General features: G+C 42.5%; 1 protein-coding gene across 3 annotated transcripts in view; it reads right to left on the bottom strand.

The window, feature by feature from the left end:
* Positions 1-25129, bottom strand: part of dab1a (DAB adaptor protein 1a) — a 323621-nt gene that overhangs the window by 266668 nt on the left and 31824 nt on the right. The window contains exon 3 of one of the 3 annotated variants that reach the window (XM_054789423.1): positions 1569-1695. The exons of the other annotated variants lie outside the window; for them this stretch is intronic. The gene's annotated coding sequence lies outside the window, so the exon portion shown is untranslated. The remainder of the gene's footprint in view (positions 1-1568; positions 1696-25129) is intronic. 3 annotated transcript variants of the gene reach the window in all.

Here is a 25129-nt window from a genome sequence, read left to right as displayed (position 1 = left end):
TCCAAGCACTTACACGCCTGCTAAACATACATTGTGTGTGTGCGAGTGTGTCATTATTAATTGGGTCATACTTCAACCACTTCATCCCCTCATCAGCGTCTATGTAGGTCTGTAGGACATCCTAGAAGTATGCCACCTTTTAACATGACAGTACATTTAAATAAAGGCAAAAAAAACAAATATTTTTTTATTGGTTATTTTATTATTATTTATTTTGGGCACATTGGTCTCCTTTCTTTGTGCACGTATCAGAATTTTTGCAGACAAAAGCAGAATATCAATGACATACATGTCCCAAGGAGATGCTTTGTAAGTGTGTGTGCGTGTGCGTGTGTGCCTGTGTGTGTGTGTGTGTGTGTGTACCAGGCTAAATGTTGGCTTAGAATTAAAGGGCAATTCCCCCGTGTGTTCATTGAACCAGGCTGGTACAGAACTAAAACATCACTCCCCCCCCACACACACACACACACGGCCCCTCTACTTCCATGCTTGCTTCCTTCCTTCTTTCCTTCCTTCCCCCCCTCTAAGCTCCAGCTCATTAACCCTCACTTTCGCTGTCGACTACCTTCTGACAAACTGGTGTCGACATACACGTCTCCCCTGTCATGTATTCATCCCCCCAACCCTTACACACAATACACTCTCCCACACACACAAACATAATTCAGAACTGGACCCCTTCAGCAGCAGGGGTCTGGCTCCCCATGAATGAGGTCAATCATTCCAACATGATCAGGTGCAACCTTGCAAGAACAAAGATGTGTGTGTGTGTGTGTGTTATGGTTTCTATGCATGTGTCACCCACTTAGCCTGTTTTGCGTCTACAGTGAAATCTCTAAAGTAGAAAACAATCCCATTTTCTTCCTGATTGTCCTGCCTTGGTGGAGAGAAGGGGGTGTGTGACAGACATACTATAAGAATGATGATTGGCTAAAGGAAGGGCACAATTTCAGCGGTCAGCCAATCAGTGCCAGAGTTGAGGTAGTACGACACACACGCAAACACAGGCGAGCTCGATGCAACAATGGCGAGCCGGGGCGGTATGTGCAGTTAAAACTGGCGTTTTAAGGATGAAATTGCAGATACGACTTCAACATCATAAAGCTGTTGGATGCTGACCACTCATAATCTGTTTGTGGTTAAGGAGAGATGCACAATGCATTTCAGTCGCTTTATTAACAAGCAGCAAGCTGCGGCCCCAAGTCACACCAATCACGCACACTCTCCACACTGCTAACGCTCAGATAAACACTGTCAACTCTCGCTAGTTGACATCACACATGTCTCTTCCCAGGCCCCGTCTCTTAAAGTAAACTTTAATTAGTAAACATAATCGTGACACACTGAAATAGTCTTTTTGAACTCGGGTGAGGGTCCATCTTGCACCTGAACAAATGAATTCAAGTACAGGAAAGTGAAAAAACTGCCACCACCGGATTTGTGGGGAGCTCATCAGAAGTTCACACACATCAGCAGGATGTTGTCCAAATGTTTTCTCAGCAATATATCGTCTGATTAAGCTGAATTAATGAGGCTCAGTGGAGCCAAGTCTACTTTTGCATTCTTACCTTCTTGCAGAATCTCTCTTTCTCTCCATTCCTCAATCACCACACTCATGACATCAGCTTCCTCGTCTTCCTCTCCTAGCTAGATGAGCCCGCACTGTTTATACGCCCACCACTTCACGGAGGACAGCTTTTTAAAAAAGAGAAAAGAAAGAAACAACAGGCTTTGCTACACATACTAAAATGTACAAAAGCCTGGTGCTCTGCCAACCATCTGTCAGTGAGCGACAAACATGGGAACTGAAAGTTTTATCATATTGTTTTTTTGTTTTTTTTTTCAGTGGAGAAGCTCACTTAGTATAATGTGGCTGTTAAAATGTGTGTAAGTGTAATGCTAGCATTGTAGCTCTTTCATGTTATATAGTTGTATGCGATATATGGCATCTATAATGAGACAATTGCAGAGTTACATGATAAAGTGCACAATGGCACTTCTTGGAGACACACAGACACCCTGTTGGAGACAGGCATGAACAAGCACACCTCATTAGCATTAAAGCTACACACACACAAAAGCCAGTGTGGCTTACTTAAAGCACGTTTACCCTGTCTAAATTCTAGATTTCACACCCTTTCAATATGATATGTGTGACATCTGAGACGCATTTAAAATGAGTGACAACAAGGATAACATGGGGCCTTTAACAACACGTGCCTTTTAGCACTGGAATACTTTAATTTGTGTTAACTTTAAAGCAGGGGTCGCCAACCCATCGATCGTGTGCTACTACAGTAGTCGATCTTGGGGACTTTGCCAGTCGATCACAAGAAAAACATTTTTAAAAAGTATTATATCAGTGCCCTCACTTCCCAGAGAGCGACCAACAAACACACATTTTGTCCACTGAACACGCCCGTACGCCTCGCCACTATCCAGGCAGCAACCCGCGAGCCCCAGAAAGGAGCCCAGTCCCCAAAACCTCGCCTCGTACACTGACTCTCCCCCAGCGCTAGCAAAAAGGTTGAGCAAGAAAGGGAGAGAGTGACATCGCTGAAGCGATGTGCTTGCGCACACAACAGTAATTATTGCACGCTAATAGGGCTCAAAGTCTGCCTTTGCTACCTCAAAGTTAAGGCACAAATAAAGCTCCACAGTCGTGCACCTCCAAAAAAATCTTTGAGCTGCGACAACGCCGCTCGTTAAGGGCCGACCGACTGTTGTAGCGCATTGACCAGCCCCTCTCTCCTCGATCTGCAATTGCAGAAAAATACAGAAAAATGCAATGAAAAAAACAGTAACTGGATAACTTACTGGATTTAGAGGCACACACATTGCAGTGGTGTCTGACAAGCAAAGAAATCAATCAAAATGTCTTGCATGCATTGCACAGGCGTTCATGCACATAAGACAGTATCTATTTAATTGCAATGTCACCCTGAGGGGAAACGAGAACAAGACCAAGACGGCGGAGGCGGCTCTTGAGTGGGGTCAAAGGGCAACGGTGAGAGACACAAATTAGGATTAGGTGTCTCCTTCCCCCTCCTTGTTCATTAAAGCGCTTCAGAGGTGCTTTTAGAGGGAAATAAAAATGGCGCCTCCCCCAATGAAGAGAGCTTTTCTTCATATAAATTAGCACGTGTGTCAATCAGGGTGCAGTGGTAACTGGATCCAGAAGCCAGTAAGGGGTCAGGAGTCTGGAATTTTGATGTACAACAATTCATTTCAATTTAGAGCCAAGCGAGACAGGCTTATCTCTCTGGCAGCTTCAGTTCGATGGCGCAAAAAAAGGGGGGGTTTGGGTAACACCAAGGAGCCGCGCGGCCACCAAGCCCAGATAGTGACGCCGATAAACTAATCGCTCAAGATAAGAAGTCATAAGCTGGTTACACTTCACAAAGTCAGCTCCTGGCACGCCGCAGTAGTCGCCTCCGTGATTCACAAACGCTGGAGAAGAAGTTGAAGGCGAGAGCAAAGCTTCAGTGACAGCATAAAGCCGCGTTTTGGATGCCGCAAGCAGAGAGAAAACTCAAGATGCTGCTTGAAAAGCATGGGAGAATGAGGACAAATCTGTAGAAATTTGTAAAAAAATATATTGTTCTAAATAAAAACTATATAAATATATACAAATAAAAAATATCGATAAAATGTTTTTAATTTTTAACCATGTCAATTGGGTAACACGTTATTTTAAAAAATAAGGACAATGATCAAATCCATGCCATTCTATTTCTTTTGTCAGCATATGGAAATCACAGATGGAGGGGGGCGCCGCCATATAAAACCTCGCCTAAGGCGCCACATCAGGTAGGGTCGGCTATACTTGTATGAACTGTGCATGTTCAAAACTCTTACTTCCTTTTTAGTTCATATGCAAACATGACCATATAGAAGTACATCTCAGTAAATTAGAATATCTTTGAAAAGTCGCTTTATTTCAATAGTTCCAATCAGAAAGTGAAACTATTCTAGATTCAATACACATGGACTGAAATATTTGAATAATGTATTTATTAATAATGTTGATAATTATAGCTTACAGATAGGGATGTCCGATATTGGCTTTTTTGCCGATAACCAATATGCCGATATTGTCCAACTCTCAATTTTCGATACCGATATCCGCTGATACCGATAGGTGTAACATGACATATCTCCTGTGGTTGTGAAGCTAATGGATAGAGCATCAGCAATTAACTTCTCATCATGGCTGTAAACAACATTGTACAACATTGTAAAATATCTGAGAAATACTTACCATAGGCTGTGACATTTGTTTTAAAAGTCAACAGAGTAGCCATTTACATTTGAATAGATCATCAAAAAGTCCAGGGAAGTGTCATCATTTTCATGTAGGCCTAGCACTCTAGCCAAAATTTTTTATTGGTGTGGCCAAGGTGAGACCATTACTCACATAGGGGTGGCAATAAGTTGATACCTGAAATGTCTAGATGGCCTAGGGTGGCCACGGCCACCCCTGGCCACCACGTAGCTCTGCCACTGTGCAGCAGCATGCATGCGACACTACAAATTGCATGTATACAGTAATTCCGGGCCAAAATTAACAGAGTTTGCACCATCAGATTTTAATGAAATTTCATCTGCAGATAGCTATTAAAGTTCATTTATATCCTACCTACTGTACCTTTTATCTTGTCCTGGAGCTCAGATCCATGAGTTTGAAAGGCTTAAAGTTGGACTTAGAGGTGGTCCAAAAGTGTAAACCCGATGCAAAATTGAAGAGGAAAAGTAATCTACCTAACAAACATGTATACGAATGAAAATACACCCGATATCATATGAAAAAGCAGCATTTTCATGGACATCCCCACGGACTCTCCTAATCGAGCGCACACACACAGCGTCAGATTTTATCCTCGCTTACTTCCGGCATTGGTTACAGTCCTACTGAGGATAGGCAGCATATCTAGAAAATGGATGGAAGATAGTTTGCTACTAGCTACCAACGCTTGTTTACATGCTTGAGAGGCGGTTTGATGAGGTCATCTTTTGCACACTGGCAAATACGGGAGCCCATTTTATTGTGGGAAGTCTAAGGCACTCCTGGGCACTAATCATGGTGTCTAATCAGTATCTTGATATGGCACACCTCTGAGGTGGGATGGATTATCTCAGCAAAGGGGAAGTGCTCACTATCACAGATTTAGACAGATTTGGGAATAATATTTGAGAGAAATGGTGGTATTGTGTATGTGGAAAAAGTTTTAGATCTTTGAGTTCATCTCATATAAAATGGGAGCAAAAATAAAAGTGTTGCGTTTATGTTTTTGTCGAGTGTAAGTATATCGTGTAATTAACAACGCCGCCACGAGTGGCTGCCTTTCAGGCAGCTCTGTTTGTTTATTTTAGCACATTTTTACGTGCCATGAGAGCGACGTCCGGCATTGGTGTGATTCCCTGTCTACCAACTGATATCGAGTTGGCCACGCCGGAGCTGAGATAAAAGTCAACCGGCTTGCGAGGAAGCCTTCGGTACCTTCTGTTATCATGGGAAACATAAATTCACTACCGGGCAAAAGATGTCAAGACCTTCAAATTTAACGGCTAAGAAGTAGCATCCCGGAGGCTAACGAGAGGAACTATCCGACTTCAGTACCGTCAGAGCGGCCAGGAACAAAAGAGCCTGTAGAATGTGCAAAGGAGGTGGGCTTGCACTGAATGTGAACAAACTGTGGTGTCATCCTAGCCATGTGAACATGAAAATGTCCATCTACACAGCATTTTTTTAATATCGGTTTTCATTATCGGGAAAAAATCTGATACCTATGTCTAACAATATCACATTTTTATGCGATATCGGGCCGATATTGTCGGCCCACCGACAGGTAATAAAAACCCCAAATTCAGCACCTCATAAAATGAGGTCAATAGCTTGCACCATATTCTAATTTATAGAGATGGGCCTGCATGAACATACAGCAATCCCTCGTCTAGCGTGGTGAAGTGTTTCCAAATATTTTCATAGTAAGAGCATAGAAAACCTGTTTACGACTTTCCATGTGTTCTGTGTGTGTAAATAACTGTCTTCCGGATGCGTGGACAGGAAGTAACATCGGGGATTCAGAGTTGAGTGTTAGCTGGGGTATGGCTACAGCTGTAGCCCGTGTTATGATGATGATGATGATGATGATGATTATGTCATTATTGTGCCTGTTGTGAGATAATTCAAACCTGCAATAAAAGCCTGTCGTTGGCAAGACAAGTCTGGTGCGCGTGTTACTAGTGACACCTAGTGGTCAGTGTAAACTACAGCTCATCAACGTCTTGTATTGCCTCGAACTGTATTTTTTGTATTTTAGTTCATTTTGAACATTTTTATGTTTGAAAATGCTTCATTTAGGTCAAGCATAAGTACAATTTGCTTATACTTTTTTTTGGGCTAATAATAGGCCGTAACCACGAAACAGCAATCATTTATTAATTACTTAATGTTGGAAAAGCGCAATAGAGTGAGGGAGCAATGTCCGAAACGCCATGCAGCGAGGGACAACTGTATGCAGTATAAACATTGCCATGTGCTATGTTTTCGTAAGCTATGTTTGTGTAAGCCATTGCTTCTCAAATAGCGAGGCAGCCCACCCTCGGGGGGACGCAGTGAACTGTCAGGGGGACCGTGAGAGGCAGGGAGTACTTTCAAAGTTAGTGCAGACCTGCCAACATGTACAAATTGATGATACTCAACATGCAATCTGACTTTTGAATACGCTTGGATGCTTCATAGCTCTCCATCTTGTTGCATTTTCCTGGTTTCAGTTTCGAGTTCAGTCCGTAAAGTACAGATAAATAAATAGATAATATCATTATTATTCAGATCGGGGGGACGTGAAAACATTTCTGTCCCCTGGGGGGGGGCACGACAGGAAATAACTGAGAACCACTGTAAACAAATGCTTCTCCTCCTGAAGTGCTGCACACAAAAGGGTGAAAATGTATCAAAACATGCGCCTCTTCTGTGTGGTCTGGGCTATTATTTGTCTGACAAAAACACCACATGGTGGCGCTGTTAAACACCCAAAGTTCAACCCCCATAAGTCAGTGACTTGAAATTTCTCACACAGTCTCACACACGTTACAAAACATCCACTCTAACTTTAAAGGAAAACTGCACTGTTGTTTTGGAATTTTGCCCATCATACACAATCCTTATGTGAGACATGTGCGTTTCTGTGCGTTTAAAGATATAAATACGGCTAGCCACTAGCTTCACCACACACTCGCCCGCAGCGCGTCAGAGCCACGCTCTCAACGCCTCGGACCACTACCAAAAAGGTAAGGCTACATAATGGAGCTGCCGCCACTGCTGCTGTGTTTTTACTTTTGAGTCTGTTAACGCTAGGTGTAAGCATTGGTTTATATGTTGCTATGTCAAATCAATGCGCCCAGGAAGGAAGTTCCGGTAATAAGGACCAAAAAAGGACCAAAATACGCCAAAATACTGTAATTTTTACATGACATCATGAATGTACCTGTTACTACATTGGCCTCAGCACGTATATCAAACCATAAAACCTTGTGGGGGATTTTTGGTGTTTTAATAGTAGTCTTTGGAGGCAGCATAGGTGTGTCCCATTACATGCAGTAATGAGCTGGGTCTTTTTATCTGTCTGTATCTTTACAACACACAGAAAAGAAAAAGACATATGTGGTCATGTCTTACATAAGGATTGTGGATGATGGGCAAAATTAAAAAAAAAAGGTGCAGTTTTCCTTAAAGGTCAAATCAAATCACCAAGAGATTTGGTACACGCTTTTTGGGGCCCAACAAGTGAAACAAGTAAAATCCGAGCAAGATTGGTTGAAAAACACGGCCGGCATCAAGCAAAGTGTCTTTTCTGCAGGGACACGGGCAAGAAATTGTCCATAACTTATGAAACATTTGTGTAATGATTATGAAACTTTGAGGACATCTGTTTTACAGTATATGTGTGCTTGCAAAGCATTTTGACCATATCCCATAGGGGGCGCCACGATTGGCGTGTCTTGTATGATGCATTTCAACATTCACTATATCTTTGTAAAGGCAAAATCTCTGATAGAGCCCCTTGTGCTTGTGTATTAAGTGCTTGTTGGAGAAGAGGTAGTACCAGGGATGCAGCCAGTTGAATTCAAAAGCTTATACAAGCACTTTAAACATATTTCTAACCCCTTATAAATCTTATAAAAAGGACACTACTGCTAAACAACAATTAATGGCCTTGTATTTGTGTTTTCTTTACACTATGTTTCTTCCAAGTACACCGTTTTTCTTGAGCCACGTCCGACAGCGCAATTTGTAAACACCATAAAATGTTAATTATTCAATTAGTATTTATTATTGCCCGGCTGAGCTAATCTCGCTTGGGCAGCAGCAAAGAAAATCCGCTGGATTCTCCTTTTAAGTCACCAAAGTTAACTTTCCAATTAGAATGCATAGGGTCCTGCTGCGCAATGTGCAATAAATAAAGAAATAAAAGGAGGCGAATAAATGAATAAGGCCGCGCTGTTAGGAAAACACACAGACTGAGGGCAGCGCAACCCCACAGCTTTGTGATACCGCACCCACCCCACCCCCCCACAAAGGGGGTCTTTAGTAATCAAACATAATTATCATTGTCACAATGTTGTCAAACAAAATGACAATCAGTTTCACACGTACGCTAATCCTGACAGCCTACATGTTTATTCCCCAAGATGTTCCGCTTTACAGCTTTGTTTGAGCGCTTGCAGGCTACATAAAAAATACCAATAACTGTCAACATTTTTTGCATTTTTCTGACATTTTCACGTGAGTCATGCATTCATTTTAAATGTTCCCATAGTCTACTATTTTTCAACAATTACTGTATAAACAAGTCAAGAATGTTTGTCTCCAAGAAGCACGATTGTGCACTTTATCTACTTTTTACGTATAGACTCTAAAGCGGCGGACCCAACCCGCCGGACCTGTAAGTGCGTGCTGTCTACTTGCAAAAGCATGGGCAAAATTTGGGGATCAGTACGGATTTGGGAGCATGCAAACACGACGTAGCATTTTTAGTGCAGAAGGAACTTTCGCTGCGTGCGAGCTGTGTCGAGCTATGGATGACGTGTGACGCGCGTACAGCCAGCGAGCGTGCAGCGCACTGAAACCGTGAGCACGCATGTGGTGGGTGCTCTGTCCGTCTCAGCACTTCCCCAGTCCAGTTCGGCTGTACAATGAGTGCGCAGAGGTCGCGTGGACCGTGCTGAGTGAGCGCGTGCTCCGCGCTTGCAACGCGCATTGTGTGCACTGATTTCTGCAGTGCGGCAAAGCTGATGGACGAGTGCCGGCATTTTGTCTCCGGGATGCCGAGGAAGGAGGAGAAGAAGAAGAAGAGGTTGGCTGCATCTGCGGCTCAGAGGGCCGCGGATGCGGCCGGAGGGGCCCAGCAGAAGCATTGTTTCCCTCAAACAACCAGTTGAATGTAAAGGGATGTTCCACCCCTGACAAACTTTAGTGGTAAGGCTGCATTCCAAAAAAACATTACATTTTAATTTGAATTTGTATTGGAAAAAGCATGGGAACACGTCTTGAAGTTGGAGTTCCTACTTGATGTAACTACTTGATGGCACCTATAAAAACATAAGGACACCAACTCATGAGACGAGACGATGCGCAAGATTGGGTACACGAGACAAGACAAGATTATCCCATTCATTTTAAGAAAAGTACAATGAAAGAATATTACTGGACAAACTTTTACTTTTACTTTTATTTAAACGAGTCACAAAACAAGGCAGGTGCAATATTATTGTCAACATTTTTTTGAGTCCAAATAAATCACTGTTATGATGATATATAATAATTAGAATAAATAACAATATATCATCCATCCATCCATTTTCTATACCGCTTCATCCTCATTAGGGTCGCGGGGGCATGCTGGAGCCTATCCCAGCTGACTTCGGGCGCAACATATCATAATAATGCAATATTTCCTTTAATATGTCATCTTTCGCTCTGTAAAGTTGCGGAATTGGCGCTTGTGGCATGTATTTTCTCACAGGCAATTTGTAAATTAGTCTGTCAAACTTTTGCAGCATTTCTTGAAATGCTGGCTTTTCAGCTATATGAAAGAGCATCATTTCTTCTACGATGACTTTCTGTGAACACACACAATTTTTGCACTGTTTTGGTTGTATTTACTTTGCCGACCAAACGTTATGTGAGTGTTGACTGTCAGAACAAAGGCTCTACATCACAATGTTTAGTTTTTAATCCCAGATGGGAAAACAGGGTGGGGTGGATATGTTTGCTGCCTTTTATGTTGCTACCACTTTCGAATAAATTTGGTATACTGGCTCATTCGTGTTGATGGGCTCACTTTGCTCATTATTAACATTCCCACATGGGGGCTGTGGCATTTGGCTTTGCAAGCATCTTTTTCCTTCCTTATGTCTACTATGTTACCTCCCCCACAGAGACAAAGCAACTGTATGACTGATAAGAGGGCTCACTCTGTTCACTGTTGCTCTGCGAAGCGTCTAGGTGCTGAACCAATGCACAGAGTGAACTCTCTTACTGCCTGTTCGTGAGAGACGGGGAAAACAGACGTGCTTGCACACGGTCATGGAAATCACATAGCCATTTTTATTCATCAGTTTTTTTTTCTGAAGAAGAAATCTTGTCACGTTTTATTTGCGCAAGATCTCGTGACACTCCTAACAAACATAAATACTGTATTTATTGGTTACGCTACATGTCAGCATTTTGTAACAACATGGAAACTGGTTGTGACCTCCTGCAAAAATGCAAAGGCTGCAAAAAAAGGACTGAATTTGATGTCAGGGCTGCTAGAAGTGAAATTGGGTGTGCACGAACTAAACAAACACTAGCTCTTTTATATACAGTATGTTTAACTGGGGGTCAACTTATAAACTCAAGGCGGAACATTTCCCAGCAGTCTCAAACGCAGCACGGGCTTCTTTCCACATCATCAATACCCATTTCCATCCATTCTGGGACGCCTTCTTTTCTCCTCGTCTGCTACACTGATTATTTTTCATTTAGTGCACACACAATCTCGTCCCATTCCCGACCTCCGCCCCGTTTAGCGCGTGGCGAGCTCCGTCGGCAGGGAAAAGAAAGAGGCTGCTCAAATGTCATCAGCATCAAGTCGGAATCTCAATCATCTCAAATGGGATGAAGGCAAAAAAAAGGGGAGTGAGATGGTGGTGTGTGTGTGTGTGTGTGTTTGGGGGGGGGTGCTAGTGTAGTGCTTGCGATAAAGCTGACAGCACACTTCATTGGAGAAGGAGGGAGGTGAATTTCATTACCCCCCCCCCCACTCCCCACCCACTTCCATGTCATTCCATCTCACCCCCCCTCCTTCTCCCTGCCATTCCTCCACAATCCTATTGTAGATATTAACTAAAAAGGCGGCAGAGTGTCTCTGGCCTGCGGCGCCGCCCGGTTCAGGTGACATTTTGACAGAGCGGGCCTCGGGCTTGTTGTGCTAGCACGACGACGACGCAGATGGGATCTATAATTGAAGGCGGCTAGCCAGTTAGCGGCCGCTTTAGCCGCCAGAGAGCGGTGGAGACACTTGTGAGGAAGAGTGTCTCCTCAAACATGCCATTGTCTGCTATCATAGCTGGAGGTGATGGCGCTATTAAAATGCAGAGAGACCCCACAGCACCCCCCACCACGCACACTATTCCCACTCCCCTCCACCTCGCTTGAGAATGTGTCATGGTGGAGAGAGGTGTCTTTGGAGTAATCCACTCTCTGACAGAAACCTGAGAGCACCCCATCCTCCTCTTTACCGCTCCTGAATAAATCTTTAATGGAGGTTTTATTGTCCCTGATCAATATGCAGGACTGTGCATGTTTATGCAGCTTCATCACACACACACACACACACACACACACACCCACACACACATTTTGACATACTTCACTCACTTTGTTTAGCTTTTTGGTCCCCACAATATCATTTAGGTTAGATTAACGTCCCCACTAAGCTATAATAACAATAAATATATATACACAACTTTAGGTCTTGTTCTGTATGTTTGGTTGATTTCTGATTTAGTCAGGGTGAAAGGAGTTCATACTTCAACTTTTTTTCTTACAGACCAGTGAAAAGGAATGTCCGCACAATGAATCTTTGTGCCACACAACGTCAGAAAAACACGAACAATCGCGAAAGAACAACCCGCAAACGCACGCGAACAACCCCGAGCTAACTAAACCGAACACGTACGAGAACCTAGGAAACAAATACAAACACACCAACAGACAAACACAAACACATGAGCGAACAAACACGTACAGTATGAACAAACACACAAACGGACAAGGACTAGCCAAAGCAAAAAAAAAAAAAAAACATGTACGCAAACACACAAAGGAAGACAAACGCACGAACCCACAAACACAAACACACAAGCGAACAAACCCGAACGCACACAAACGAGACAAGACCAAGCATGTACGCAAACACGCAAACAAAGACAAGCACAAAGGAATGCAAACAAATGAACACATGAGAACAAACACACAAAAGAAGAACCACACATCCGAGCACACAACACTTCGTTTGACTTTTTGGTTCCTGCAAAGTAATAATGCACACTTCAAGGGTTAACACAGACGTGACTGAGGTTCATGGGTATCCAAACATTTTCCAGCAAGGGTTATATTGTGAAAAATGAAAGGACGCAAGGGCCACTCGGATATTTTGCAAAGTAACACATGTACAGTACCTGTAGATACTGTATGTTAAGAAGTTACTGTATGTGCATTGTTTTTAAAAAACTGCATCTCAGCTTTGTGATATACTGTAGGTTTAAAGTGTATTATTAGTATCAACTTCAGTCTTTGCTCTTCTTTTCCCATTTTTGCCCATTTTGCTAAAATATTCCATCTTTCCTCTTAAATAAAACCTTTTTTCCCCCAATCTGATTTTCAAAAAATTACAACTTAATTTTGTGTTGTTTGTTTCTCATAATATTACAACTTTACAAATCTACCATATTTTTCATGAATATTTCAACTCTATGCTACCAAAACGACATTGGTTTTCCTCATAATATTAGAATGTTAATGTCAGAGTTTATTCTTTTGACTTTTTGTCTCTTAATATTTTGGACTTTATTCTTCTAAAATGACTTGTTTTGTCTAAATGTTTTTTTCCATTTCAGTTGGGTTTTTTTTTAATTCTCCAACAACTTTAAACTTTCTTCTTTTAGATTCTCTTCTAGTGATTTTGACTTTATTCCCATAATATTTTGACTTCATTCTCACAACTTTTTCCACAACCTAATTTTTCAAAAATTACAACTTTATTCACTGTTTTTTTTTCCTTCATAATATTACAACTGGAAAACTGCACTTTTTGGGGAATTTTGCCCATTATCCACAATCCTTATGTGAACACATATTTCTTTCTCTTTTCTGTGGGTTTTAAAGATATAAAAACTGATCAAAAGTGATAGCTCAGTAGTGCACGTAATGGGATAGATACACCTATGCCGCCGACACAGACCGCTAACAAAACTCCTCCAAACACCACCGACAACATTTTATGGTTTTATATACGTGCTGTGACCATGTAGTAACAGGTACATTCATGATGACATATAATACTGACAGTATTTTGTGTATTTTGGCCATTCTAAGCATTAGCAGTAGCAGTAGCCTTACGTTTTGGTAGTGTTCTGAAGCGTTGTGAATGTGACGCTGATGCGCTACAGGCGAGTCTGTAGTGATGCTAGTCGTTAGCCGGCTAGTAGCTAGCCGGTGTGTTGTGACTAAGTGTCAATACGGCAGTAATGTAGTTCGATCAGCGTAACAATGTTAATAATAATAATAATAACAATGTCACAGTAGCTTGGTTAATTTGCACGTCACATTGTATGTAAATGGAATGTCGTTGGCACTTCTTGGAGACTTTTTCAGAAGGCTTTATAGGAGGAATATGTCCCATACATGCAGCCATGAGCTGGCCCTGTTTTTATATCTTTAAAACGCATAGGACAGAGATCGACAAATGTGTTCATGTGTCACATAAAGATTAGGGATGATGGGCAAAATTCCAAAAAACAAACTCTTTGTGGGATTTTTATATATTGGGTAATACAAAACTAAAGGTGACTAAATGGGTATTATTGCATGTCAAGAGGGCTCTAATAACGTTAAAAAACATATTTAGAACATTGTAAACAGGTTTTCTATGCTCTAACTATGAAAATAATATGACTATGAAACTATGAAAATTAATATTGAATCCTACTTTGCAGAAATTCACTTTTCATGGTTGGGTCTGGAACCAATTAACCGCGATGAACGAGGGATGACTGTATATGTAATTTCAGCAATACCTGAAATACTTCACTAGGTGACAGTATTTCTTTACTCCGTTACGTGTATGTCAAAGAGTGGGTAGCTTTACTTTATCGTCATGTTATTATACAGCAGGGGTCACCAACATGGTGCCCGCGGGCACCAGGTAGCCCCCCACGACCACATGAGGTGCCCGCAAGCCTGCTTTTCATTCAGGTTTTCAGTTAATAATGAGAGAACAGTTGAAAGAAATGCATTCTGAAATACAAAATGTGAGTCGTGGACACCAGCATTTTGTTAATGTTCTGGTAAAACAAGCATATTCGCTTTGTTTGGGTTTAAAATAAGCTCTGAAAATAAATGTTACAAAAATGAGTAGCTCTTGGCCATTTTCATTTTGTAAAAGTAGCGCTCACAAGGAAAAACGTTGGTGACCCCTGTATTACAGTGTTTAAAGTGTTTTACACTTGTATGACTGGGACAAATGTTACGCAAGATGTTGCCTAAATGTCACTTTACATTATTGCCAATGTTTTGAAATTAGACCAACTTGGATGTCAACCAGTGAATGGATTGGGTTCTACTGTAATTCTTATCCAAGAAAGATCATTGTGTTTTTGTGTATGGTAGGATGCAGGATAGCAATAACATAACATTGTTTACCTATAACACGCACACACACACACACACACATACACTTATGTCTGTCATTTGCCTGCACATCAATCATAGGTTTGTTGTCACTTACACAATATCTTCCAAGTCCAGACAGTGAATCAGGGATTGCATTCCATGCGGGCATTGTATCTTTTTGTGCCTGCGCATTCACACACACTGAGGGAATGAACAATGTTTGCTGTCAGGTTGGGGTGATTGCAAAATGGCAAGATGAAAACACATCACTGTTTGCCGTTTTCCCCTCACTGATTATAAAATAAATCCCATTTTAATCAGAGTGAGCTTTTAATGTTGGCCATTTAGCAGGGTAGCGTGTTTAGTTTGTGCTGTATTGTGTTTTCCAACAGTAGGTGACTCACTTGCATGTTACCCTTCTGTACAATGGCACATGCGGGAGATGCTGCTATCCGTTGACTTCCTGCCAAGTGTACCAGACAGTCAGTTTGGAATGCTACAATGTTGGATGCAGAGTCATATAAACAATATGTGGCGTGTAGGAGGTGAGCGTCTAGTAATCAGAAGGCTGCAAATGTATTCAGTCTTCATCACAGTTTGTATGAACCGGCAAAAAGGTGCTTATGTGGAACCATGCAAGTTTTATTGGCGACAATTCAATGCTTTGTGTGGCAGCTTTATACAGTTTGTTTCACTTTGCCATCTAAGCTACTCTGTTTTGAATGCATTATATCCTGTATTTGTTTCACTGTGCTTTATGAATTCATGAATCTGTAAATACTAAACTAATAATATTATAGAAACACTAGGATTGTGAAATGATGAAACTATGTAATCGGATTAATCAGTTTTCAAACTTAATTTGTCACGATTAATCACCATTTGCAACTGTGTCTGCAATACGTCAATTTTTATTGTATGTTACTAACAAAAAGATAAATGACAGCATGTGATTATATGTATTTATATGATTAACAGCTCCAAATGAACTGACATTTTAAATCAAGCTAAACGGTACTACACGTGTAAAAATGTATTTACTCATACAACAATCCTTGTTTATTGCAGTTATTGGTTCCAGACTTGACTGTGATAAGTGAATTTCTGCAGGCCGAAGTAGGATTCCTTATTTATGAATGGAATATTTTCATAGAGCATAGGAAACCTGTTTATGACCTTCTAAATATGTTTTTGAACATCATTAGAGCCCTCTAGACATTAAATAACACCCCATAGTCACCTTTGTACTACATAATAACAGAAAATAAGTCATTTAAGACATAAATAAAACGGTGCTAGGGGACGTCAAGAGTTTAGAATTGAGTTTTATCTTAGCGTGGATTACAGCCGCAAAAGTAGCTCAAGTTAGGGATTATTGTGCCTTTTGTGAGACAATTCAAACCTGCAATAAACGCTTGTTGTTCCGGCAATCACGTCTGGTGCTTGTGTGTCTCATCGAACATTACTGACACCTAGTAACCTGTGTAGAATACTACATATCATAACAGCGTCTTTGAATGTGTCTTCTGAATATATATTTGTATTTTCATTCATTTAGCCATTTCTATGCTTGAAAATGCTTAGTTTAGTCAAAAAAGTGACATTTGCTTAAATACGTATATTTTTGACTCATAATAGGCCGTATTCAACCATGGCACAGCATGCTTTATTAATTAATATATTTTTGAAAAACCATGATTGCGTTAGATTAGAAACGTAAAGTGGCAAAGAACGAGTCCGTCACTGGTACCACACTGTAGTGGCATCACAAAAAGCTGAAAACAAGCAAAACACACTTGCGGAGTTAATCCTTAGGAAGCTAATGGTTTCAAGTCAAAATTGCTTGACTTTTAATGCACATTTTTCCATAAAATGTTGGTTGAAGACCACACGGTGGCCACAGTCAGGAGATCGGCACCCAGTGGGTGCGTGGGTTTTCTCCGAGTACTCCGGTTTCCTCCCACATTCCAAATACATGCATGTTAGGTTAATTGGCGACTCTAAATTGTCCATAGGTATGAATGTGAGTGTGAATGGTTGTTTGTCTGTGCCCTGCGATTGGCTGCCGACCAGTCCAGGGTGTACCCCGCCTCTCGCCCGAAGTTAGCTGGGATAGGCTCCAGCATACCCGCGACCCCAGTGAGGTTAAGCGGCATAGAAAATGGATGGATGGATGGATGCAGCAATAGTGAGTGATTGTGTAAGAAATTAGAATGGGATGCACGTGTAGGTCACGTTTTGTGTCCCCGAAAGACTCGAACGTTGAAGCGTTTGTGTTCATGCTTATCATGATAGACACACATTCTGTCTGCTTTATATTCTATAAGTCACAGCCACTGGCCTCGCCAGAGACCCGCTGCCTTCCCAAAATGTATTTGTCAAATGTGTCTTTGTCTGAGTATATATGTGTGTGTGCGTGCGCGTGCCCGTGCGTGTGTGTTAGAGATAAACATGAAGCTCAGAGTGCTACACAAGGACAGAGATATGTCCTGATGGAGGCAAGCAGCGACCTTGCTGCAGGGAAGTTCTTCTCCACAATGGCTGAGTAATAATACAGATTTTACCAAAAGACTCCCCCCTCCCACACCATCTCCACCCCTCACTTACTTTCACATCTTTTCTTGTCTTTTTTCTTTGCTTACTTGCACATAAACTATACTTGATAAGCAAGCTGTGAAATGGTAATGTACCACCAAGGTGTGTTATTGTTACCTTCCATTGCACTGTACTATGTCAGTGGTCACTTTAGCTGTGTTATAATGTGAAAGCAACACATGATGACCTGCTGATCTGTGGACTATAGTTTTAATCCCTCAATTTCTGAATTCAACATTAAGTCCGAAGAGTGACAGCGGCAATGCATCGTCTCTTCCCTGCAGCTTTTCCATCATTGCAAAACCACATAAGACTGAAACAGGCTGTTTTCTTATCTATGTTAAATGAAACAAGGCTATTATTTACAAATTCAAATTTGTGTTCAGTTGAAGAGGACATATTCAGCCATTCAGGTTTTTGGTCTACGTGTGCGTGCAACTACCGTATTTTCCGGACTATAAGTCGCTCCACAGTATAAGTTGCATCAGTCAAAAAAATGTGTCATAAAGAGGCAATGTGTCATAAAAAAAACATACCGTGTGCAGTAGGTGACATTTACTGGTATTTATGATTGAACTATCATCAGAGCGAGCATTTTTTAGGAGTCTCAACTACACAGGGCTCCAACCGTGTGACTAAGTGGTCGCATTTTGCAACTAAAATTTGAGACACTGTGAAAAAAAATACATTGATTCGCACGTGTGCTACCGATTTTATTTTATTATTATCAAATACTTTTTGTTGCTGATAAACTTCTGCTCCACACTTCAGCCCAGTAGTTGACTGTAATGCGCAAATGAAGTAGTTTGCCAGCCAACATTAAGGAGACAAACACCAAAGAAGAAGAAGGCAGGCCGATGTATGTGAGAGTGGCGGGCGGCGATTGGCTTATGTGTGAAAAGAGGGCGGTATTGGAGTTACAATGTATGTAATGTATTGTATTTATTCATTATGTGTTGTGTATGGAAGAAACACAAGCACAATGTAAACAAGGATCTTTTTAAGATGACCATGAAGCTGTGAAAGCTGAACGTGAAGGAAAGATGACTACCAACAACACATATTCAGCCTTTACAATAAAAGTGCCGAATTCTGTCTGAATGTCTCCGAAAAGTAGCTTCCATAGTCTCAATACACTTAGGGCCGTGGGGGGTGGGCACGTGACCCTGCCGCCTCCAACTGACTGGGATCTCATAACAATGCCCCCCCCCCCCTTTCTGTTTCTAATTGCATTGTAGACACATCAACACTCACATAAACAGATGCACATGCACACTCACATCACTCACTAGGATCGCAAGGGACAGGGTTGAAGAAGAGCCAGTTGGGTCAGTCCACCACTGGCCAACCATGCCGCCCCGCACCTCATTCACCCACCCACTGAGCTGTTTTTGATGCCCTACTCCTTATTTTTAACTGCACAGTAGACATCAGGGGATCGAGTGGGGGACAACTGGGTTAGTCCCGCTGTCAAGCATCCACGGGACAACGCAGGCATGCTTAATTACACCATGGACACTTACTGTACATTCCTACACACATAGTTACACCTGAGAGGAGTGGGTTAGTTGGGAGATGGGGGTGTTGTTGACTGTTGCCTGGCACCTCTGTTGCCCCGCCTGCTAGGTCCTTGGGCTTGTCCTCGCGCTCCACTATGAGTCCCTCCGTCGGTTGGGTACGGGACTGCAAGGGGGCGGGGTTTGCGAGGGTCTCCTGCAACCTTAGGGCCTGGACGGGGACTCAGGTGGTCTGGGCTGAGCCCTCGGGGACCTCCATAGCATGGGGGTGGCACACCGCCAAGAATTTAGGCCTAGAAAACTTACAATTTGCTTAAATAGAGTCAGGGCGCACTGTTCAAACAGAAATGTAGCCTGACTGTATAACACTTCATTTTGCTGCATCCAAAACATGTACTTTGACCCTAACTCCGACAAAACATTACGTCATCGTTTTCCATTACTGTTTCTGTGTATGTACAGAAAAACTAAGGAAACGGTGAGGCACTTGTTAATAACACTGAAAATTTGAGACACAAATGTAAAAATGTCAAGTAGTCAGTTGTGAAGTTACACAATAAATCCTGAATGATTTTTCTGTGTGATTTATAACATGGCTTGTGGGACTCCTAAAGCAGCTGGCAGGTACCGGCAGGCCAAGCGGAATGCGGCTTCGGCAGTGGTTGAGGCAAAAACGTGGGTGTGGGAGGAGTTCGGTGAGGTCATGGAGCATGGTTTTCAGTCAGCCTGGAAGAGGTTCGACGACTCAGAAAGGGAAAGCAGGGCCCAGTCCACACTGTTTACAGTGGGGACGGATTACACCCTTCAAGTTGGGAGTGAGGTCTTGCCCCAGGGGGAGGAGTTTAAGTACCTCGGGGTCTTGTTCCTGAATGAGGGAAGCTGCACCGGACCGTCGTGGTAAAGGGAGAGCTGAGCCGATCTATGTTCCCTCCCTCACCTATGGTCATGAGCTTTGGGTCGTGACTGGAAGATTGAGATTGTGGATACAAGCGGCAGAAATGAGTTTCCTCCGGAGGGTGGCTAGACTCACCCTAAGCGATAGCGTGCGGAGCTCAGTCATCATGGAGGGGCTTAGAGTAGAGTCGCTGCTTCTTCATATCGAGAGGAGCCAGTTGAGGTGGCTCGGGCATCTAGTCAAGATGCCTCCTAGACGCCTCCATTTTGAGGTGTTCCTGGCATGCCCAGCTAGGTGGAGGCCCCAAGGCAGACCTAGGACACACTGGAGGTCTAGACTTCCCTATAGAAACTGCTGCCCCTGCAACCGCATCCAGATGAGCAGAAGAAAATCGATGGATGGATGGATTTATAACATTGCTCTACGTCCAGGACGGGATGAAATGAAGAAAAATGAAATGAAGAAAAAGCATGTAAGACAAAGCACTGTAGTTTTTCTGATATGTAGCCTACATAGGTGTCTTTTTCCTATAAAGCAACAGTTAAACATGAGTAAAAATGGCCAAAAAAAGACAGCAAGTGAAAGGCTGGAGGGCAGGGTGAGAGTAGCGAGGGGCGACCGAGGCTACAGAAAGGACGACGCTTTCATTAGCGAGATTGATTAGATGAATGTTGAAGCTAACGGCCTCTCTGCTCTTTAGCTAAATGCCATCTCTGGGCCTATCAGCAGCCGCTTCAACAACAACACATAAATTAGCGCAACAGAGACGACGAGATGGGGAAAAAAAGTGTAATCATGAGAAGCTCTCACCGTAGTGTGTCCGTGGAGGCCTGAGAACATAAATAACAACAAATGGCTGACGACCTCATTAAGTGGCAACGCTGTAACACAACTGCATGGAGATGTATTCTGTTTGTGTGGCTGACTTGAACCTGGACCCTGATTTCATACATCTGTGTGAACAAAGTACTTTCACACGTGCTGCAAGCTCCTTTCTAAAATGTTGCCTTTTATAAGGAAACTTAAGTGTGAAATTCGAAAGGATTCCAAATGATAATCACGCTATAGAGTGTCCTAATTGGAAAAAGCTTCATCCTTCCAGGCTCATACTCCTTAGACACCACAAAAAGGAAAAAAAGAATGTAGGTTGGACTTTCTCAGAATGTGTCAGACACAGACTGATATGATTTTGCATAAACAAATATTATTTTCCGCCCTGCTGACTGCATGCGAAGTTGGGGTTTTCTGCAGTAAGAGGGAACAAAACAGCTGAACTATCAGGGCCTTCTGTGGGAATATTTCATAACACTTCTATTATATCAAACATCTGATGCTTCTGTAATGTATTTCCATTTTATTTTATTATTATTGAATATTTTTTGTTGCTGACAAACTTGTGCTCCACACTTCAGCCCAGTAGTTGACAGTAACACGCAAATTAGCTACTTTGCCAACCCACATTTACTCCTAAAAAGGAAGAAAGGAGACAAACACAAAAGAAGAAGGCTGGCCGATGTGTGTAAAAAGAGGTCCGTATGGGAGTTAATAGTATTTATCAGTAATATAGTGAAAATGAGAGGAAATAGGAATATTTACTTTGCAAGTCGATTTTGTGTGCGTCTCTAAATTTTCTGCTTGCGCACCTAAAATTTAAATTTAGGGGCCGCTGTCCAAGGAAAAAAAAAGTTAGTGTGGAGCCCTGCTTACTCCTCTTCACTATCTTAACCCCTCCTTGTCCTGTTCGGTCAGGAGGGTCTTGGGTTCATGCTATTAAATCTGTAATGATATGCTAATGGCACGCAAATCCCTCCCACAGGAGTCGACTGCTGGAGGGAGGCTTCAAAAAGGAAACAGAGGAAGTAAGTAAGGAAGCATGGCTTTGTGCTACATTTGTATGGGCGCTCATGGAAGGCACGGGCATTGATCGCGAGTGTAGAAAAATGTTTCTGATTTATCTTGGACGCAGGATACAATATAGGACTTTCAATATCGGCGCTCAGCAGGAAAAACTCAGCAAAATAGAAACACTCCATCGGTCCCCTGTGTGCGGCTGCAGATAGGAGGCGAGGAGGCAGGAGGGCCCAGATAGCAGAGGAAAAAGACGCTGATTGGGAGTCATGGAAAGGCTGACAAGAAGAGGGCAAAAAATACATTTTCACCTTCCTTACTGTGCTGTGCTGCATGACTCATGCGGCTCACATCGAAGCAGAAAGAAAAACTAAATTATTAGGTAGGACAAGAGCTACTTTACAAAGATAATGCCTCGATGGACTTCCCTGCCCAAGAACATGTACACATGCCATGAATGTTGCACTTGCACTGCACAGAGATTCAAACCTGGTGTTCAGGTTCAACCATACTGAGAATGTCAGGTCGAGGTAGTTGCGCATTCAAAGTGCACTGGTGTGCTGCATCGCAACGTCCGACACACTGACATGACGCGAGTACACACAGCTGCACAAACACACACCCGTCTATATATGTGTTCACAGTGTTCTGTACTGTAGGCTGCTGCAAATAGAAAGTGTAGTGTAACCTGGACACCACTTTAGTTTTGAATACTGCAGTGCCCTGAGCTAATGTTAGCATGAGGGATGTCCCGATCCGATCTTCAGGATCGGAATCAGCTGCAGACCCGGCTCTTTTTTTTTAAGATCGGATAAAAACGGATTTCGCCACGAGATTGGGCTGATCTGGTTTTCAAAAGAGTTTTCAGCGTGACCACTGCCGTATGACGTTACTAACTTTGTGCCACACTCAACATGGTGGGTGACGATAATGCGCCTAAAAGCTGGCTGCCACCCGCCGAGCAGAAGAAGAAGAAATATAAGCAGAAAGACTCAAAATAATCCATGTAGTTCAAGGCCCCAGTGCAGTCACTCATGCACAGGTACATGAAAGCACCTTGAACATGTCACATAATTAGACCACTGATCGCTCTTCCCGCCAAATAACAAAAACTCAAAATAATCCACAAAGTCCAAAGTAATTGGTTTTAAAAACTGTTACATTATTGTACTAATATGACGTTTGATCACAGCTGTACGTCAAAGCCGCAAAAGTCAATAGAGCTCTTGATTTGACAGAAAAAAGAAAAATAATTAACAGTAGTGAGGGCAGGGCTAACCACTCATCCACCGTCCAGTTTCTGCTTCTCTATGGGCAAATAACAAAAGACCTGAGAAATATTTCTGCAGAGTGTCATCGACAAGTAAGCACGTCCCTGGGTCTGGGCCATGCTCGAGCACACTGCACTCAGGCCCGTGCTGCTCATTAAGCACAAGAGCGAGAGGTGAGCGCTTCAATCAGGATATTAGGACAGAAGATGAAATGACCAGAGGATGAGGAAGGAGATGGAGCTGTGCAGAGTTTTCCAAGGTTAAAAAGAGGGGAAGAGGAGGAGGGGATTCTTTGGCTGGACGCCCAGATGTTGTCCTGTGTGTGTCCTGCCCACCTAACATCTCTTAACAGTAATAACGTATTCCCTCCCATTAATGTTATGGATCAGAGGGCATATTATCGATCCACCACCTCAGCTATATAGTCCTCTCGCTCCATTTCCCTCACCGACTTCATTTTTCTCCGCCGCCTGCTGCTCTTGCTGCTCTCTGGCTTCATTTGAAATTTCTTGAGCACATTTCACACCAAAACTTTCTTTAACCCGGCGTGTGCACCGTTCCTTAGAGGGTGTGTTCACACTTGACACGTTTGGTTCGCTTTGGTCAAATGTGAATGCCATCATACAAATCTCCATCTCCGTTTGCAAGTGAACTCTGGTGTGGTTCTGTTCACTTGAGATCAAATTTCAATGCCACATGGACCAAAGACACAGACCTGAAATCACGCATGCAGAAATGGCAAACATGTAAATGAACATGTGTTGGAAGTGCTGCTCACTGGCCAGCTCTTTCTGTTAGTGATGGGTCGTTCCCGAACTAAATGGCTCTTACTGCCGGCTCTTTGAAGTGAACAATGAGAGACTTTTTTTCTTTTTAAGTGAACGAGTTGTCGTTTTTTTCCCTCACTTTTTCTGTTAAATGAGAAAAATGTGTGGTCAACACTAAAAAGAAGGGAGAGGGAGGAGTTACATACAAGCAAGCTGGAAAGGTGAGGAAAATTGGAAGCGGTAAACATTTTAGTTTATATTTGATTGTGTAGTGTTTTGCTGTTCTTGTGTTGTTTCACTGTAAATAGTTATACAAACAATATACAAATATACAAACAATACACACAGATATAAGTGACAATGGGCTGTATGCCCTCTGAACGAGTCACATACACAGGAAATAATACCAATCACAACCCTTAGTGTCGGAGTTGCCACGTTTTTTTTTTTTGGCGGTGCATGTTACCCAACACAGGAGGTTTCGCCTCAACGCAAAAGCATAAAACAACTTTGATCCCGCTGCAAGTCTCAGGGAATCATCTTCAAAATGTTTCAATGACATTTTGCTTATGTCAGCAAGACATAGCCTTTGATAACGCAGTCTGACAAGATGGGCAAGAAAGTGGAGTACAAAGGTTTGTAGTGTGGGTTTTTTTGTCAGAACTGCATAATCACTAACCATTTTAAAATCGACTGTCATTCTGTTCATTCCCACAGAAAGAAAACTATGGATTTTGAGAGGGAGGTAGTTAAGCCCAAAGTTGTTTGCTGTAGCTGAAGTCAAAGGTGGCACCACATTGTCACAATTTGTCAGCACACTAACGTTGCAAACGCCATAGAAACAACATTTTCATGAAGCCAACCAGTCAAATCCAGTCCAACAGTCAACATGTGGGACTTTACCGGTAGATATCAAGAACATTAAGAAAAACAAATGCATTATCACATAAGTGCCCTCCCCTCCAGGAGAACGACCAACAGACCTACAGTACCAACAGGCAGCAAATTTGACCCTTGAACTCACCTGCACGCCTTGGCGCTCTCCAGGCATGCACCCCTTCCCTGTGCAGCACACACTGCACCGGCTCGCCCTGCAAACTTGCATTGCATGACGTGTACCTCCGAAGAAATCGACTCATTAAGGCTGACTGTTGTAAAGCATCAACCAGCTCTAGCCCCAACAACACTCCCTCTCTTCCCTCAACCACCATCGCTTTCCTACGACGGGAAGCCACTAAGTCAAATAGACTCTTGGTTTGCTCACCTGCTGAATCCTGACCAACAGCCACAAAAGT

Source organism: Dunckerocampus dactyliophorus, chromosome 10 (assembly GCF_027744805.1).
Source record: "Dunckerocampus dactyliophorus isolate RoL2022-P2 chromosome 10, RoL_Ddac_1.1, whole genome shotgun sequence".
Lineage (NCBI taxonomy): Eukaryota > Metazoa > Chordata > Actinopteri > Syngnathiformes > Syngnathidae > Dunckerocampus > Dunckerocampus dactyliophorus.
Note: the sequence above shows the minus strand (reverse complement) of the source record. Positions and strands in the feature narration are given on the sequence as shown.